At 32.7% G+C, this 20331-nt stretch overlaps 2 long non-coding RNA genes across 2 annotated transcripts; both read left to right on the top strand.

Annotated features, from left to right (window-relative positions):
* The first annotated feature begins 5126 nt into the window (after positions 1-5126).
* Positions 5127-9593, top strand: LOC143081810 (uncharacterized). The gene is made up of 3 exons (XR_012980101.1): positions 5127-5290; positions 6711-6796; positions 9169-9593. It is a non-coding gene; the product is annotated as an uncharacterized LOC143081810 (long non-coding RNA).
* Positions 9594-14444: 4851 nt separating this feature from the next.
* On the top strand, positions 14445-20061 carry LOC143081811 (uncharacterized). The gene is made up of 3 exons (XR_012980102.1): positions 14445-14705; positions 17440-18544; positions 19663-20061. It is a non-coding gene; the product is annotated as an uncharacterized LOC143081811 (long non-coding RNA).
* Positions 20062-20331: the final 270 nt, after the last annotated feature.

The raw sequence follows: 20331 nt of genomic DNA on the forward strand, positions 1-20331 counted from the left end.
AATAATAAAATGAATTCTATGTAAGCCTTGATCATGTTGATAGTTGAGTCTTGCAGATGTGGGTGCTTTTTTCTGTGCTAATTGCTCCTTGAAACATGATTGTCTGGCTATGCAACATCACAAACATAGAAGTGACAATGTCGGCAATATTAAATGCATAGAAGTACCAAAGATTGTTACAGGTGGTGAATGTAAGCAACTGCATGTCACTGTACGGCCTTCAAAAATGAGCAAAACCGGTGCGTTCAAGTCTGCTAAAAAACCACCGAAATGTCATTATTTAAAATAACTTAAACAATAAAAAAAATAAGGAGACAACCGCTGAATGACAGAATCCTAACTAAAACAGACATATAAGAAGGATGTGAAAGAGTGTTTACGAGCTTTCGGAGTTTATGCTAACCAGCCTTTTTCATGAATTGTAAATAAAGAATAAATGTAAAACAGGTTTTTTCAGTACCCCATCCGTATCACCTTCCGGGTCATGATGGTATTATTGCCAATGGACAACTCTCCACAATAGACCAAATGACACAGAAATTAACAAATGAGGTCACCATACGGCCTTCAACGATGATCAAAGCCCATACCGCATAGTCAGCTATAAAAGGCTCCGAAATGACAAATGTAAAACAATTGAAACGAGAAAACTTACGGTTCAATTTGTGTACAAAAAATGAACAAAAAACAAAAAAGTAAAACATCAACACACGACAACCGATAAATTACAGGCTCCTGACTAAAGGTTAATGAGTGTCAAATGTAGAGCAGGATCTGTTGACCCTTTAGAAGCATATGGGATTACCCATTGTATTTGTTGAGGTTTGTGTTGCTCAGTCTTTCATTTTCGTTGTTTCAATTTGTGTACTATTGTTTGTTCATTGGTCTTTTCTCTTTCAGCCAAGGCGTGATCTGTTTATTTTCAACTTGTTATATTTTGCCTTTTCAATAACACACAAAAAAAAAAAGAAAGAGAAACATTTAAAACTTGAAGACTACATGCACCTCCAACTATTGTCATCTTCTGTCGGAACCGTTTGTACTTCTTTTGGACATTCTATGATAAAACGTGTTTTCTATCAACATATAAAAAGAAGAAGATGTGGTATGATTGCCAATGAGACAACTATCCACAAAAGACCAAAATGACACAAGTATTAACAACTATAGCTCACCGTACGGCCTTCAACAATGAGCAAAGCCCATACCGCATAGTCAGCTATAAAAGGTGTATGTTACATGCAATCTATTCTATTTATGATACATGTTAATGATTTTCATGACACCTAACAACAAACATCATGCTTTATTTTCCCGGTTTTTTCATTAAATTATCAGGTTGTTTTCTACGTATGCGTTTAACTATCCCTTCGGTATCTTCCGAACCTATCTTTATAGATAAAACTAGTATATCAAACTGAGAACTTGATTTCAAAATAGATTTTTTAATTCTCATTTAAAAATCAAAATAACTTTTTTGTTTGTTTGGTCTGCAACTAAATGTTTTGTCTTGCTATTCCAAGGATTCCAATGAAGTTTCTTTGCGGCGGGGGAGATATTTTATTGCCATGGAACCAATAAACAGATGGACCATAGCACATTCATCTTTGAAGCAAACGCGTAATTATGAAATCTGAGATGCATTGACTTTTGATGTCAACAAAAGAAAATCTGAGAAGTTTTAATTACTTTTAAAAGGGCGGCAAACTATTGGAATACTTTGTTAAAGTTAACGATCGTAAGTCTGTGTTTTAAAATGCATTGTAATGGCAGTTCGATTCTAGCACTTAGCTAATTACTGACTCAATTAATGCGCATCTCTGACAGGAATGTATTGACAATTTTGTTAATTGGCGTAATAGAATGTTGAAGTGACTGGATTCTAAAGCAACTGTCAATAACATTGACTCATTAAAGTCTGAACGTACTGCAGTGTTTGAATTTACAAATTCTTCTTTCTCGAAAGACGTTTTAAACTTTTGAAAAGTGCGTTCTTAAGTTTCATCTTATTTTGTTTGTCGGATAGACTATTACCGTCATACTTCTTCTTTCTTCTTCTCTCTGTATGAGGTTATGTTATAAGTGACAATATGAATAAATCCAAAAAGATTTTATATATACTAGTAAATTGCTCTTATTAAGTGAACAGTGAAAATCTTGTTTGCTTTGCAATGTAAAAACTACAAAAATAAATCGTCAATTAAAATGCATATTTCATTCACAATGTATCATACGATATAAACAATCTGTATAGTTTAATGATACGTTGAAATGTCCCATATTTTTTTAAGGATAAGCAGATACTGCTTCACATGTTACATTCGTCGTGGTGTTTATGTTAGTACAATCCCGGTTATAAGTTTAATTCGATAAGTCACAGTCGAGGAAAGGGAACGGGTTTGACGACCTTAGGAATATAGCCGCTGTCATTTGGGGACACGTCAATTTGCACAGACAGAGTACGCTAAGATTAGGGCAAAACAATTTTTGCAATTACTCCCAAAAGCAGCGTGTTTTGTTGAGAAGCAGCAAATTTCTACTTTCAATTCTTTGACTAATCACCGCTTTGTCCTACTACTACTACTTGTTTCTATAATTATATTGTTTATGTAATACTATGTACTGTATGTACATGCCAGAAAAACTCTGAAATAGTCAAAACGAAAGAACAAAGATGGACAACACCACAAAAAGACAATGCAAAAATATATATGAATAAAAACATTATTTATGTTTTCTATACAGTTATTAACACGTATGGTTCTACACCCAGTCGATACTTATAGCTTTGCATTGCAGAAACAAAATAATTTTAGACTCATTGTACATAATACATTTAGACTAAATATTTTCAGGTTGCCTATAGCTTGATATTTAGGTATTGGATAACCCAGTTATTAACTAGTTCAGAAAACCGCGGTGAAGGACGTCTATTATTAATTTTCCAAATTTAATTATGAATAATGAAATAGTTCACCATTGTTCACTATTCAATATTCAAATTGAAGCAGAGAATAGTGAAATACAAATAAAAAATTAACTGTGACACTATAGCTATATCCCGTATTTCTAAATTCGCCGTTTTGGTGTTATATATAAATATATATATATAAATATTCAAATATTTAAATAAACATCAGAACAAAAAATAGGAGCACTCTTTATTTTCTTTTATTTTATATAGTTATCTAGTTTCAGAGGATAAACTAGTGGTTTTTTCTAAGTAGTTTCAACAGAAATTCCTTGAATCAATGTATGGACGTCCTGAATACCAATATATATATATAAAAATTAAAATACTCTACGTTGTCTTTTTTTATTATTTTCACTGGACCCTTGCTATCCTTCATCCTCTGATAATAGATATAACAAGTAGATTGTGCAGCAATGACCATTAGAGGGGATACCAAGGACCTAAAAGCCAAAATATGCGTGAAAATTAAACGATAGCCAATTTTGAATCATGAAATGGATATTTTGAATAATGGAATGGACTGCTGCAACCCGTCATTCTCATATAAAGCATTTGTCGCATCTGTTAAAAATAACCTTTGCAAGAGTCCATTTTCTTCAAAAGGCTTATCTTTTGTCGAATTCGATAGCTTTAGTGCTGTAAAAATTGTCAAAATTAAACAGCATAGTATTTCAACTACGATTATAATCATTAAACGTATGCGTAAAATACTGATACATGTACAATGTTCCATCAAGTACGTTAATATTCATGTGCGGATCCAGAATTTATAAAATGAGGGTGCTACCTAGCAGGGCAATGTTTTGGGCGATATTAGAAACGGCTAATCATTTACCCTATTACAAATGTAGAAGCTTCATATGAGGATCCGGCTCCCCAGTGCCCACTTACTCATAACTCCGCTCTTGATAATGTCGTTCCGCTTTCGACGTAGTGATATTCTACCAAAAAGACGATGGTGGTGTAGGCTTTCTAAGGGGCAAGGTTATTTCACTTCAGCGTAGGAATCCTGTTTCAAACATAATACAAACTGGCCACTTTTGATATTTTTTTTTAATTTTTTTTTTGTTATTACAAAAATAAAAGTACAATGTTCAATTGCGATAAAGAAAGTAAACAAGAAAGTAAACGACCTGTGATTGTAGATAATTTTGTTGACGTGACATGACCGATTGGACAATATAGGTTCATTGGTCTCAACAGGTCAAGTGCGTGTCATCAAAAGTTGATCCGCGTGCGGTATTTATAATCTAAAAGCGTACTAAATATTTTCGAAAGGAAAATATCTAGTGTCATTATGACTTTAATTATCTCACTAAATATCAAAGCCATTGTAAGTCTGATAATTGATTGGTGTTTAACATTCAGTGGCAATTATTACATAAATAATGTCAGATAGAGAACATGTTTGATGTGATATAACGATATGGACCCGGCTTTGTACTAGACTGACACCAGCTGCGCCGACTTTGTAACATAATGGTGGATTGAAGATATATTACGGTTACCTGCACTTAAAGATGTGCTATTATAGAATACATTTGCCAAAAATGAAAACAACGCATAACTTATAACCTCTTGTTCGCCCTTAATCCGTATCGTCAAGCTTATTAGTAAGAATTTTAAGCGCACGCATATTTATGCCGTATTGTTTAAACAATTCTGAAAACAAGGACTTCTAAACAGCAATTTAAAATTCTAGGATCATAATCAAACTATTGCCTAACAACATAAAGATTCTAAATTTAAAAATATTTTATAAGAAACGAACTTAAAAGATTTAGATATAATCGACATAACAAACACAAACATGTGCACGTAATTTTACGCAATCAATTACATTATAATGAATAGCTTATCTGGTATCTTAAATTATTGACTATTAAGGGATGAAGAAACTGGAGCCAGGTTCGTGCATAATGGAAACTCACTGGCCTAAAACGTTCTCATCACTATTTACAGAAATTATTTTATAAATTCAATAGTCGTATTTTTAATAAGTCGATGAACCAAGCATTTAGATGAATCGGATGTCGTTATTTTTGATAAGTGTTAATGAATTGGTGAACTTACCAACAATAGTCGCAATTATGTAGCCTATAATTTTGCTGAATACTGATTGAATATTTGATTTTATAAAGTACCCATATTGTCTTCAATCTGTTATGATGTCATAAGAAAGACTATTCAGGATGGTTTTATCGAACTGCTCAAATCGTATAAGACGTTCGTTATTCTTCTTATTTTTCACAAGGTAGATCCCACTTTAACGACAGGCATTGGTCACTAGAGCATCCTTTGACAATGAAATTACAGGTAAGAGAATTTATGTAACATTATGTAAAAGGGGGACCTTGCTAAATACAGATGCTACTGTTATATTCTGATCATTGAATTTGAATTAAATATCTAATTATACAGAACGAAAAAAAGCTAAAATATTTTGAATTTTATTCGGAAACGTGCCTCTTTAACAAAACAAGACACAAACTAATCATTCGAGTCCCTCTTTTCTCAATTAATTCCGGTGTGTAAAAGCGTTGACCGAAGCTCACTGTTTCATACCACATATTTGCGCTCTTTCATCGCTTTCAAATAAAAGTCTTATATGAAACAAAAATGAACATTTATTTCTGATAACTATATTTGTATGCTCGAAATGTACACATGTTGACATACAGTAATGAATGTTGCATCATGACCGGAATAAATACTATTTTGGAATGCTGTGTGACTGCTGTCGGCTATTTAAAATAGCAGAATCTTCTTAAACGTCTATATAATATAGCTTCTTAGTACTTTAGAGCTTTCAGATTACCTGCAACAAGACACTCAATGATAATTTAATGTATTTGAATGACAAAGCAGATTACAACAAAGGGTAAGGAAGGGATATAGAATTGCCTCTCCCTACGCCATCCCATCATCTGGTCCGAGACCACAATTGTCGTCCCTTGATTTTCGTTTTTGATTATAGTCCCTAGTGTTGACAGTGGGTTACTTGCCATTAATTTTTATACCCCTTCCAAATTTATTTCTCCATGTTTAATACCTCAAATTGCACGTAGGGGGTGAAATTACACTGTAAAAAAAAATGGGTCCAGAATTTTAAAGGAAAGTAGTGATTTGGTCCAGGTGAAAAAGGTTGAAAAATAGCACTTCGGAAGCTGTCAAAAGATTTCAAGACGCCCTAAAGATAAAATTGTCCATATTTTGAGTTAGAGACGATGAAGTTTTCTATAATTTTGATATAATTTGTCCCAAAAATAGTACAACACACTGTAAAAGTTTCTTTGAGAAAGCGCAGGTGGTTTTTTTTTTTATTTTCATTTATGTTCTAAAAGAAATGCACTACGAAATAATTGTGGTCTCGGACCATCTAAACAGAAATTGCTGCACTTTGATTGAAAATGAAATACATTTTGGTAATGCCTTGCGATTGTCGTCAATTTTGAATGAAAAATACTAAGAGGTACATACTTTTTTTTATTAAAGATGACACTAATATTTGAAGAGATTTAGGAATAATTGAATACAATTATAATAACAATTTGCAATTTTGCAACGATAAGACATGTAAAACTAGTTAAAATAGTGCAGAAGGTCTGTTTGCATTATATTCGAACTATCACTATAAGATATGATAGGGACATGTTTCTTATAGTATCACGTTTGAGGTGCAGCACAAAACAAAACAGCGTAATTTTAAATTATTGTGTGTGTTTTGCCATTTCAGGGTATTTTAATCGTTATATGTTTCGTGATCACACAGTTATTGACCAATATTTCATCAGGGAATCCACTGGAGACTTTAGTACGAAGGTAAGACTTCAAACGTATTCTACAATTGTCTGCTCTTTGATCGGGTTGCTGTCTGTTTTAAACATTCCCCGTCACTATATCAAAAATCAAGTACAAATATTTAAGAAGACAACGATATAAAATTAAATATTATATTTTTATACGTAGATAATTTCATCACCACTTTTTTGGCGGGGTTCGTGTTTTTGTATAGAGTCCTTATTATTTTTTTAATGTTTTTATTAGTTTCTCTCTGATATGCATTTTACTGTCCATTGGTATCTTTTTTTTTTATTGGTCTTTATAATTAAGTTATAATCAAGGTGTTTCAATTTTGCTCCTGACAGTCTTATTTCAGAAAAAAATGTTTTACAACTAAACACGGTTATACTTTGCAGATTGTTATTCATTGATCTGTTAAAGGGAAACATATTTGCTCCTAGACAACATACCCTTTTCCTGCTGAGGTCCAAATGATCTCGTCCGTAATTATGGAACGCCAAAACTTTATTGTTATTTTTTGTATGTACAAATAATGGCCGTTAGTTTTCTCGTTTGAATTGTTTGACATTGTCATTTCGGGGCCTATTATATCTGACTATGGGCTTTTCTCATTGTTGAAGGCCGTACGGTGACCCATAGTTATTAATTTCTGTGTCATTTTGGTCTCTTGTGTACAATTGTCTCATTGGCAATCATACCATATCTCCTTTTCTTTTTGTTATGCCTATTCACTTTTATATGATGTGCACTTGTTTTTTCATATAATATGCACACACCCTTATATGATGTGCAAGTATTCTTATATGATTTGCAAATATTCTTATATGATGTGCAAATATTCTAATATATTTGATGTGCAAATTTCCGGAAATGATGGGGAAATAATATCCTTTAATATGATGTATAACTCCAGTTGATCTTCATCTTATGTATATTTCCCACTGAACGTAAAGCAATCAACATTCAATAAATAGAATTGAGCATACAAATGGGGAATGCGTCAAAGCCGTCATAATTTGTGTTCCGATGACTTATATTTACCAGATAAACATGTATTTAGGAGGTATAACTTAGATTTACAATTTTTTAATGTTTTAAAAAATCAAGATATAAATGGCAAGATTGTTATGAGGATATAAATAATATTAGTAGACTTTTAGAAATCCTTATAATGTATTCATGAAGTAGATTTCCTCACTAGTTAATTAAAAGTTAGTTGAATGAAAGGCCCCTTTATAGTGAGGCTGTTCCGTTCAGATTTTCAGATGCAATGTGGATATTTATTCTTACAATGCATAAAGCATATGGTTTTAATACTAGTAGATGAAGGAACGAGATTAACAGAATATACAAAAGTACCAAAAAGTAAGATCACAAAAATATTGAACTTAGAGGAAAATCAATTCGGATAGTCCATAATCCCATAGCAAAATCAAATAACAAAACGCATCAAAAACGAATGGACAAGACTTGGTACAGGCATTTTCAAATGTAGAAAATGGTGGATTAAACCTGGTTTTATAGCGCTAACCCTCTCACTTTGATGACAGTCTCAAACTGTCGCAGTTTATCACAAAAACAAAATATTTTTGGCGGATAACGGTAATTCTGTTGTTGTTGTTGGTACATTTGCCATACTTGTTGGTTTTCGTTTTTCGAGGCCGAAGCTTGAATCGCTGGAATTGTTTTAAATTTACTGCTGTCTGTACGGTTTATTTTGTACTGATTGTTGCAAATTGTACAATGACATATAGATGCGTACGTCCACTCAAATTGGACTGTGGAGCGTAAGGTCATTCAGAAGTATAATTGCTTACAATACCACAAATTGGATTTTGGTGGTTGTTGCAACATTGACGGAAAATTAAATGTTTTCTTGCGGGTTTTAAGTTACCTTTATATATTAGCAGACGAAATTTTCATTTAAAGTACATGCATTTTGTAAGAAAAGTTCCTCATTCCTCGAACAAAGTCTTTCTTGTTAGTGGCCTTTCTGTTTGTGGCTGTTCTTTCGTGGTTAATATAAATTGTTTTCGTAAGGAAGTCAGGTGTTAATAGTGGGTGCGATGTATTGTTCTGTCCAAAATTTGTCTGTATGAGTTTTGGCAAAAATACATGTATCAATATTATAGTTTCAATTAAGGTAATAAGTCCATAATTACATTGTACATCGACAAAGTCACGACAAATACATATACTAGTTGAATCATCTGACAAACTTTTGAATAAATAATAACGGGGGGAAAATCACAGACAGTGTGGATTGGTGGGTATATTTCTAATACTTAAAAAGTTTACTTTTTGTTCAAATTAAAAGTTTGGTATTTTTTTGTGGTTGCTTTTTAGGTATTATTTATAACATATATGTTTACAAATACTTATTATTGCAGAAATAAACCAAATAGTCATTCGCTCGAGGAATTTGAGAAGACATGTGAAATGTGTGGACAGCTGTATGGGTATGATACAACCTACGACTGTATGACAGATCCTTCCAACAAAGTGTTCCATCTGTGTTTGAGGGCAGTAGGGAGAAAATAACTCATTTTCGAAACAACAAAAAATGATAAAATAAAAATGTAAAAAAGTGAAAAGCTTGTCTACTTACTAGTATATTTACATCTACTGGTGCATTAGCAGTAAACATTTATTTTTCTAAATCTGTCCGTGAAGGATCTATGTTTAATACGTCATGTATATTCGGACAATACTTCTTTGTACTACAGTATACAATATTATATATCCATACGATGTAACATAGATCACCAAAGGATTTGTTTCTTAAATTTCACAAAATAAAGTATAAACTGATGAAGTCCATTTTTCTTTTCAGCATTCTGCAACAAACAAAACGTTTTATCCTGGTATAATGTATAATCGTCATTTTAAATGTAATCTTCATTTCTGGATTCCACAGGCCTTTTGAATGAAGAATTTAAGACACAGCAATATCTAAATAATATATGGACTTTACACTGGTTGGTGCACTCAGTGTTTTTGTTAGATGTATTTCTATTTGTATACTTCTGATGAGTTAAGCCTTTATTAACTGATTTTTATAGTTCGTTCTTATTTTGTACTGTTGAACCACTGTCCTAGGTTAGGGGAGAGTTGGGATCCCGCTAACATGTTCAAACCCGCCACATTCAGTATATGAATGTGCCTGTCCCACGTCAAGAGCCTATAATTCATTGGTTGTCGTTTGTTGATGTGTTACATATGTTACTCAATTTTGTTTTTCGTTCATGTAATGTACATGAATACGGCCGTTAGATCTCTCGTTTGAATTGTTTTACATTTGTCAGTTCGGAACCTTTTATTTCTGACTATGCGGTATGTGTTTTGCTCAGTGTTGAAGGCCGTACGATGCCCTATAGTTGTTAATTTCTGTGTTCTTTGGTACCTTGTGGAGAGTTATCTCATTGGCAATCATACCACATCTTTTATTTATATTAGCAGTTTATGTCCTGATGCCATAACCCTAACACCATATTATTCACTAGAAGTCGACTATTTTAGTCTTACTTCATTAGTTGTTATTGGCTTTGAACTAGTTGACAGTAACTACGATTACTCTCAGATCTGTACTTTCTGTTCTGTGAGTGTATAAGTACACATCCACGTCCACTCTGTGTTTTTGTTAGATATTTTCTATTTGTTTCGATCTGATGAGTAAGGTAAAGTCTTTTTCAACTATATTTTTTACAGTTTGTTCTTATGTTGCACTGTTACACCACTGCCCTGAGGCGAGGATTATGCACCAACAAACTTATTTAACCCTGCTAAATTCTCCTAAATTCGATATGTCCCAAGTCAGAAGCCTGTATTTCAGTGGTTGTTATTTATTGCTGTGTAACGTATTGGTTTTTTGATTCGTACCTAAAATAGGCCTTTAGTTTACTTGATTGAATTGTTTTACATTTGTTATGTTTTGCACTGACTATGCGGTATGGGTTTTTCTCGTTGTTAAAGGCCGTACAGTTATCTATAGTTGTTATATCTAGTATCATTTGGTCTCTTGAGAAGAGTTGAATCATTGAAAATCGTACCACATTTTCTAGAAAAATAAATTATGACGGCTTTAACTCTTTTTTTCTTATTCAAAAGTAATAGTTATCTTCGTTTTCAATATCCTGTATTTATATTTTATGCATTTCCAAACATGTTTTCATTACGAAGAAACTTAATGATCATTTGCCGGTTTGTAAGAAGTGTGCAAATAGAAAATAATTGCTTAATTACTTTCATCTCTCTACAAAGGCATGTCACATTGGATTGGTAAAATGTTATTTTAACGTCCAGTGGAAATATTTCCTGCATCCCATACGTTTTTGTTTAATTATGAACCATAAAGCGGATTCTGAATAAGGTTGATCGGATTAAGGCATTTTACTTTAGAATGCCATTTGATGGGTATGTTAGATTGGCAAAACAAAAATAAATTTACTCTGAAACATGCCAAGCATAGACTCCTCAATTATATGTTGCATGATTTCTCCAACGTGCAAAGAGCGCAGCGCTTTCACTACACACTGAATTTGTTCGTTTTAACAAATCTACTACAGCCAAACAGAAGCATTGGTTTATATTTCCATTACGTAAAAGTCACGGTGACCAATTTCTAAACCTCAGCCAAACCTGTGGTCAAGTTTGTTGTTCGTTAAATAAAACAGTTATATAAAACAAAGCGGAATGTGGTAGGACTGCAATGAGACAACCTTCAAGCAGATACCAAATTACGCTGATTTCAGCAACTACAGGTCACTATACAAACTTCAAAATTGAGCAAAACCAATGTCGTAACAAGTTGTAAAAAACCACCATATGACAATATAGGTGAAAATAACTATTTTGTAAGCTGTCTTGATTTCTTGTGTATGATTCGTGCAATAAAAATGGAAAAATTTCTTTAATGATTGCAGAGGTCTAGTTTTCATTAATACATATGTAGTATGGTGCCCATTTTTTCTCTTTGTTTTTGACGACTTTCAGGCTTATAATGTGTCAGTCATATGTTTGTATATAAAAGTCTCCTGCAAGTTGTTTTGTTTCTGGTATTTTTCTCTAAATTTTGGGTTCGGGAAATTGCAGAACTGTTGCTTGCAATAGTATTGATAACCATTCTAAGTCCATTTCTTGAATGTGTAAATGCTACGTATGCGCCATGACCACCAGGTTCTAGTGACCAAAAGTTTTGTCACAAACCATTAACTCTGACCATTATTTTGTAGGCTTTCAGTATGTTATCAGTTAACAATAATGATCTATTTTATTATGTTACAAAATTAACAATACAACTAACTATGACAATTAATTAACGGTACTACATAAATATTTTCAAAATGTCCGAGTTAAATAGCAAAATCGATTACTGGTCAGGACGAACGTATTGTGAGGGGAACTTTTAATTAGATATTTCCTATTCATCCCAATATAAACAACACGTAAGCAAAATTAACACCGGGTATGCTTCAACCGCAGTAATTATCTCATTTCTACTTGATTTGATTTGATATTTTGTTTTAATGCCACTTTTAAGCACAGCCTTTGGGCTATTTCGTGGCAGTCCGTTTTTATTGGTGGAGGAAGCTGGAAAGCCCGGATAACTAACAATCCTTGTGAATTAAGATTGGAGTCGAGTGCACCCGCATGAGTGGGGTTCGAACTCACATCCTCAGTGTTGACTGGCAAGTGATTACAGTAACCACTTAGACCGATCCCCATAAAGCAGATCTTTAAAAATGTTCAAAATAAAAATGTTAATCTTTAAAACGGTAATAAGAATCTTGAAAAAAAACCAACATCAAAGTTTTAAATCAAACAAACTCAGAGCCTCGATTGCGACCGCACAAAGTCTTTGAAACTAGTTTTGAACAACCCGTAAAACAATGGTGACGTTGCTTCGCTAAAACAATCATGTCAATACATGTTTATATAATTTAACTTTGGATGTAACGCGTCTTTTGATTGGCTGACGTCATTTTGTTATCAGCCCATAGACATAATTTCATAGACAGCAAAAAATATTGTATACAGTCATTCCTTAAATAAATTCAACGTTAAGTAACAAAGAGGTCGTTACCGCTGTTTCGGAGTGTGTGGCACTAGATTTGCTTGCAGTGACTGGCAGTCAACCGTATATTTGTAGTCATTCTATAAAAATTGAATTGAAGACAAATCAAATCGTACGGTTCTTCCATATTTTTTAATGTATACGTGAAAGCGTATTTTTATGCACTTTCTTTTCCGTCGGTGGTTTTTTCCGGGCGCTCCGGCTTCCTCAACCAATAAAACTGGCGGCCTCAAAATAGCCCAAAAATGGCGTTTTAAAGTGGCCTTAAAACAAAAAATATCAAACTGTGCATTTACTGCAAGTTAATTCATGTTTATTACGAACATTTTATAGATGCATGCAAAAAACATTTTGCAGAACAGAATTGCAAATAAATAGATACAATGATCATTGCAAATTTTTGAATTGTAAAAAAATAGATATAAATAAATAAAAAAACATATGTCAAATTGACACTTTTTACTATCTATTATTTCTAAAATGGGGCATACTATAAAAGCAATAAATTTAACAAATAGGAGGAATGAAATTCAGCCTTATGAAATTCATAAGTAATAAAGATAGCCATTTTTATTGTTTATGTTCCTATATATGAATACACAGTTCGTATTAGCTGTGGGGCTTACCATGTACATTATGTTTGTAACGTATCTTTGTATTGTTAGTTTTTAAATACATAATGCATATCAATTAGGTGTTTGTTTTAATAATTATGAATTGAAAGTTGATAAGAATTGAAATATTCCTTTCTTATAATTTTTTTAAACGTTAACTGCTAAAAATCTAGTTTCTCCAGTGGCGGATCAAGGGGGTTCAAGGGGTTGGAGCTCTTATGAACGACCAATCCATTTGAATGGGGACATTTTGCTGTACCTTCACAGTGCACACGAGATAATCGCCTCCCCCTCCCGTATTTGTTGGTGTCTTGTGGACTGTAGTTTGTTTTTTGTCGCTTTTTACATTATTTTTCTATTTTTCAAATTCATATTCATAGTTCTGTTTCCTGGACTCTTTGTAATGCTTTCTTGGCAAACATAAAGGATGCGGGATCATGCGTATGTTTTATAAACATTATGGTAAAAAAATTCAAAATATGTGTTCTAAAATGCTCTGATATATGTTTAAAACATTAGAAAATGGTTTGCAGGTTATAGTTAATTTTGAAAACATATACATTAAGAAATTTAAAAAAAAAACACCTTTATCTCAAGATATTAAATAACATAATAATAATATCTCTATTATTTTAATAATGTCTTAACTATTTTAATAATATCTTTATCATATTAATAATACAATCAAATATTCTTAAAAAGTGTAAATATACCATAAAATTCGTATTCCCTGGCCAATTTATAACAACCTTTTTTTCCAAAATGCATTGAAAGTAACAGTACAGTTGTCAATGCAGCAATGTAAAGAATTTGCATTTTTATTTATCAATAATTGCTTAAAGGTTATTTTTTACATATCAGATAGTGTCAATACTGTCGTACAGCCACAAGGCTTAACCTTACTGGTGCATTTGAAAGTCTAATATTAAATGTACAATGTAACTCTTTAGATTTAAATTAAGATAGCGAGAACATTTAAACATAACTCGAGTGTGTGCCTGATCATCAATGTCACAAGGTATATTCAATAATAAAACAAAATGCCCTTCGGATGAGGCAAAAAGACGTGGGTTGGCTTTCTTTAGTGTTATTTTCATTTATTTGACAACATTTTACATTCTGTTTATTAGTATTTAAATATACTATCTTCTTTATTCGGACATACAGTTAACGTTATAATGGGACTTAGAAATGAGCTTGTCATTTGAAGTTATATTTCAAATGAGACAGATCTGAAAAGGTAAGTATTAGAACTAATTAATATACAATTCATTAACATTTTAAGAATTAACGTACATTGTACTTGGAACGTTTTAAGATATATGCAGACCAAACTATGAGCCAAATAAAGGAAAAGCGACAGTGCCGAAAGAAATATTTTAAGAATTATGAAAACAATATGATTTCAAACTTCTTGTGCAAACATTAAGTCTTATAATAAATAAAGTACTTCACATATAAAATATAGTGATTTCGGTCATGAGTTTATTTTAGAATGAAACTACGACTTAAAGGTTACTATATTCCCTATATATATTATTCTATACTAAATGACCTTATTAATAAGTGTATGTTGTTTTAAGGTTCAAATTTTTATTTATATGGTCGGTGACCTTTTATTTTTTTTTTCTTTAAATTGGTTAATATCTACATATTACAGGGATCAAGTGTGCAAGGTTTAAGAAAAGCCCTAATTTTTTTTAGACACCCCCTACTCTTGACGTATACAATATGGCTTATCCTTGATTTCTTATAGTGGTTTCATTAACATTCGGAAGGGATTTAAATTGTTTAGGCACAGATCTGTTTATACTTATAATGAGTGAAGGACTCTCCCAACCGATGATGCATTGGATTTTACGTCCTCAATTTGAATTAAAACGTATTTATTAGCCCTCAACACAAATTGGCAAAAATGTCTGAACAAGAATAAGCTACTAGTAAGTTATAGAAATATGTCCAGATGCACTTATACAGTGTATATTGAATATTATCCCTGCAAATCTGGCAGTAATGGAAGCATATATAGAACGCAGTCAAGTCTGGTCGTTAAGGGAGCTTTTGGACTCGGTGTCGCGTGCTGTAATAATATGCGTAAGCACCCCATTTAAGGGATACAAATAATGTTCCCCTTGCGATCTGTGTCTAAATGCCAGACTGCAATTATTTTTACAAAATATATTACGATTAAAATTGATTGTAAGCTTTTAAAAAATACTGAATTGTTCATGAGTTACGAGTGTTACGCGGAAGCTTTTTGCGTAAAAAGAGTCGTAGAGCCTGGCTTTTTACGCCTTCGGTACATCAAAATAAAGGGATGAAACAAGCAACAAACGATATCAATAACTTCACACATATATCTCTAAAACTACTATACGTGCAATTATTCAAATTGACAGTTACATGTACATTTATATCTTTTGTTTACTTTTCCAAATTTCTCACACATTCTAGCCCACACGTTGCGTCTGACGTACCATAACATGGTTTTCATACATGTATTATTTAACAAAGCTAATCACGAATTACAATTTAACCAACAGTATGCAATTATAACACAATTTTGAGGTTCATCGATTATTTTCTCGTGTGAAAGTCAATTAGGTCATAGCACAATTTCTTTTGGAATATGGGAACATGGTGTTTTTATATAAGTCTAATATGCTATTTCATTCAAACTTCCATTACTTGAGCGTACATTATCGTTCACATCCTAGCAACCATTATAACAAATTAAACACTAATAAAGCTTTCAAATTGTATTAATATTGGCAGAATACAGGATTCTGCTATTATTATGAATAGCTATTAGAAAAAATGTGATATACATGCATGTATATATAATTTATAAAAAAAATGGTTGCATACATGTACCATCATTCGTGTAAATAGTTTACACAGTTTTCAATGATTGGCGTCAAATTAATTTATTTATTAAGGATGCATTCAATTTTATAAATTTATTTGTTCATAATTATTTATAATAGGTAGTATAGACTTTTTAAAAGTCGACACAAAAGTCAGGAGCCTGTAATTCAGTGGTTGTCGTTTGTTTATATGTTACATGTTTGTTTTTCGTTCATTTTTTCAATATAAATAAGGCCCGGTTAGTTTTCTCGTTTGAATTGTTTTACATTGTCTTATCGGGGCCTTTTATAGCTGACTATGCGGTATGGGATTTGCTCATTGTTGAAGGCCGTACGGTGACCTATACTTGTTAATGCCTGTGTCATTTTGGTCTCTTGTGGACAGTTGTCTCATTTGGCAATCATACCACATCCACATACAAAAAGAAAATCTACACTAGTAAACTTTTATACAATCAGCCTCTGTCGACGTTTTGTTTTAGATATTTCTCTTGTTTACATGTACCTCAGATTTGTCATCTTTAAAATAACTATCAAATGAATGAAAGAATTCAAACAGCTGTTTTCCCCTTCACTCTAAGTATATATATATATATAGTTATTTACTATTACAATTACATGACATGGGCAACACGAATCACTTGACAGTACATCATTCCACACTAAACAACAACAACCGACTCAGTCTCCTAAAACATATGCAAAAAAAAACCCGGGCGCTTTCTTTTAAAAGGTAGGCTCAACATAAGCTACTAACTCGAGAATTAACGCTGTTTTATGCAAATAATCTGTTAATTTCAAATAAGAGAAGAAGGTTTGCCACTGCTAAATTCATTTGGAACTTATTAATTTACTTCTAACAAAAAAAAAAAACAAAAACAAAAACAAAAACAAAAAAAAAAAAACATAGGCGGTAAAAGAACGGCAACTATATGCGTTTCACACGGTCAACATATAGTTTTGATTCTGTTACATTGATAATTAATTTAGATACATTTTAAAATAACCCATTTACAAATAAAAATTAAGTTAAACAACATAAGTTTAATACCTCTTCACTCGTTTTATATTATATTGAGTAATTTAATTTGTTTACCTTTTTTTCAGAAAAAAAGTTTCGAAGTACCATGTAAAAACAATGACAACAACAAGCAGACGATCTGTTGGATTCTGCGAAGAACCGGAAATCATTAACAGCGCAGAATCGACATTTGGTTTCGATAATTATAATATTTATGAAAACATTACGACAATTAATGTTAATGGAGATATCAAAAATGAAAAAGAGAAACAAAGCTCTACTGGAAATGAACAAGGAGAAAATACTTCTGATGGTCATTTTCAGCTTAAGCAAAATTTAAATGCAAAAACTCATCTAAATATAACAAAAACTACTGCAGAAGTGCACTCGCCAGTTACTTACATTACTGAAAAGGGAATTAAATCATGTATACGAAAAGATGGGAAAACGTATGACATACCAAATGATAAAAATCAAAATTTGAAAGCTGCAGATGAATTAAAGACTGACCTCAGACAAAATCTTTACGGAAAAATACCCAAATCATTTATAAAAATTAATCATCCATGTTATGCTTGTTTGACGAATACTTTAGATAACAACCGAATGAATGAAAGTGTTGACGATACTTCTACCTCTGATGGTTCATATCAAAGTTTGATTAAATTGTCGACGGAATCACAAGACACTGCATCCGAACCGTCTGCTACTAGTGGTAGTGGTAGTGCTAGTGTGAGTAAGGTTCCAAATGATACAACAAAAACTAATACGACAAAAGAAAACAAAAACGATAAAATCAAGCCTGGTGATACTAAACCTAATATACATTTGCATTCCGAAATAAACCTTAGTAGCGATGAACTACCAAAATACAAATACGATTCTTCGTTATCATATTCGTCATTTCCTGGACATAGCAATTTCATTTTTGTAAAGGCAAACGATTGGCTCAAAGAAGGCTGCAAGTACGATCAAGACGGATTTGCTGTTCAGTCTAACTACGGTCATTTTGATATGAAATCAAAAGGTACAAGTGCTCCTTGGCTATCGCAGTTCCGGCGAACAGTTCAGCATGTTTATATTTCTCCGCATGGAAAAGTAGTAGAGAATATTTCCGTACAAGACCATGATGGGAAAGCGTTTATTACTTCTTATCATACAAATAAAGAAATTAAGAACATCAAAGAAAAGGTAATCAATTAGAGGTTTTGACTTAAATAATTAGCTTTTGGTCATTTGAGACCAGCAAATAAATATAATTGTTATGCGTTTACTTTTCTACATTGGCTAGAGGTATAGGGGAGGGTTGAGATCTCATAAATATGTTTAACCCCGCCGCATTTTTGCGCCTGTCCCAAGTCAGGAGCCTCTGACCTTTGCTAGTCTTGTTACGTATTATTTTAATTTTAGTTTCTTGTGTACAATTTGGAAATTAGTATGGCGTTCATTATCACTGAACTAGTATATTATTTGTTTAGGGGCCAGCTGAAGGACGCCTTCGGGTGTGGGAATTTCTCGCTACATTGAAGACCTGTTGGTGACCTTCTGCTGTTATTTTTTCTATGGTCGGGTTGTTGTCTCTTTGACACATTCCCCATTTCCATTCTCAATTTTATTGGCTTATGTACGCACAATAGGTGTATCAGGATCCACCTATGTCGGGTACATGTGGTATGAAAAGTCGGAAAAAGAAAGCCGGAAGATATAAAAAAAAATCACTGTCATATGTATAAGTCTAAAAATTTAGTTTGACCATGTTTTGTTAAAAGACAAAAAATATACAAAAGACCAAAATTCAAACAACAAAAAACCCAATAGAAAAAGCTGCAGATAGAAACCGTGAGTTGGTAAGAGGGGGAAGGGGGTACAGGGTTCGGGTGGGCTTGTATAATCCACACGAAGCAACGTAGTGGTTTTTCTTTTTGCGATTTATGAATGGAATGTGAAAAACTATATCTCGAGTGAACGCGATTGATAGTTTAGATTATTTTTACCGATAACCGTTACGAATTTCAGCTGACGGCGACTATAAACAAATTGTTGTTCAAAATACTGTAACTCGCATGATTGCAATCAACTCTGATTCGCTCTTCTGTAATAAGGGTTTGAGTCAGTAGTTTTTATTTTACCACTAATTTTTTCCTCCAATATTTAAGATTTTAAGGTATGGGGAAATCTTGATTCAGAATATTTTTTTTTGTGTTTTGCTTGGCCAAATTGTTTTTATTTATCATCCACTTTTAATATATGGTTGGTCCTTTACAGTCAGTCAGAACATTCATTGATGTTTTTCATTTTTCTTCTTCCAGTCTGTCGGGAGTGATTCGTACAAGAAAAGAAAATTGTCTAGAAACAGGACTTGTATGTTTTATATTACGCTCTTTGTTGGAACCATAGTAGCAGTGGCACTAACTTTATTATTAGCATATACAATATAGATATTAATTAGCTTGTTAATTAAACAACGAATATATTTAGTGTGACGTTATTACTTCTATGTAACCAAAATTTTTTGAGATATTCTTTATAAATTTAAAAACCTTATATAGCTAAGTTTTGGTTTGTTGGTTATTCTAGATGATGACACATATATAGTCAATAACTATCAATACATGTGTTTTAATTAAACATGGAAGCTGTTGTATCCTACACATAAACCAACATCTCATCTTGTTCTCACGAGACCAGCTGACTATCTTGATCACGCACTGTTTGTTTTTCTATGTTTGTATGCCATTTTTCTGAGAAGTTTGAAGTTGGCGGCTGGTCTATTATATCAGCGGCAGATCCAGGAGGAGGGTTCCGGGGGTTGGAACCCCCCTTTTTTGGACGATCAATGCATTTGAAAGGGGACATATAGTTGGAAACCCCCCCTTGTCCTGGGTTGGGACCCCCTCCTATTCAAAATGGCTGGATCCGCCCTTGTTATATTGTGCTGTATTCATTTTTTTAGAAGTCATGGTATCCTTTTGTTTATT

Source organism: Mytilus galloprovincialis, chromosome 7 (genome assembly GCF_965363235.1).
Source record: "Mytilus galloprovincialis chromosome 7, xbMytGall1.hap1.1, whole genome shotgun sequence".
NCBI classification, from domain to species: Eukaryota; Metazoa; Mollusca; class Bivalvia; order Mytilida; family Mytilidae; genus Mytilus; species Mytilus galloprovincialis.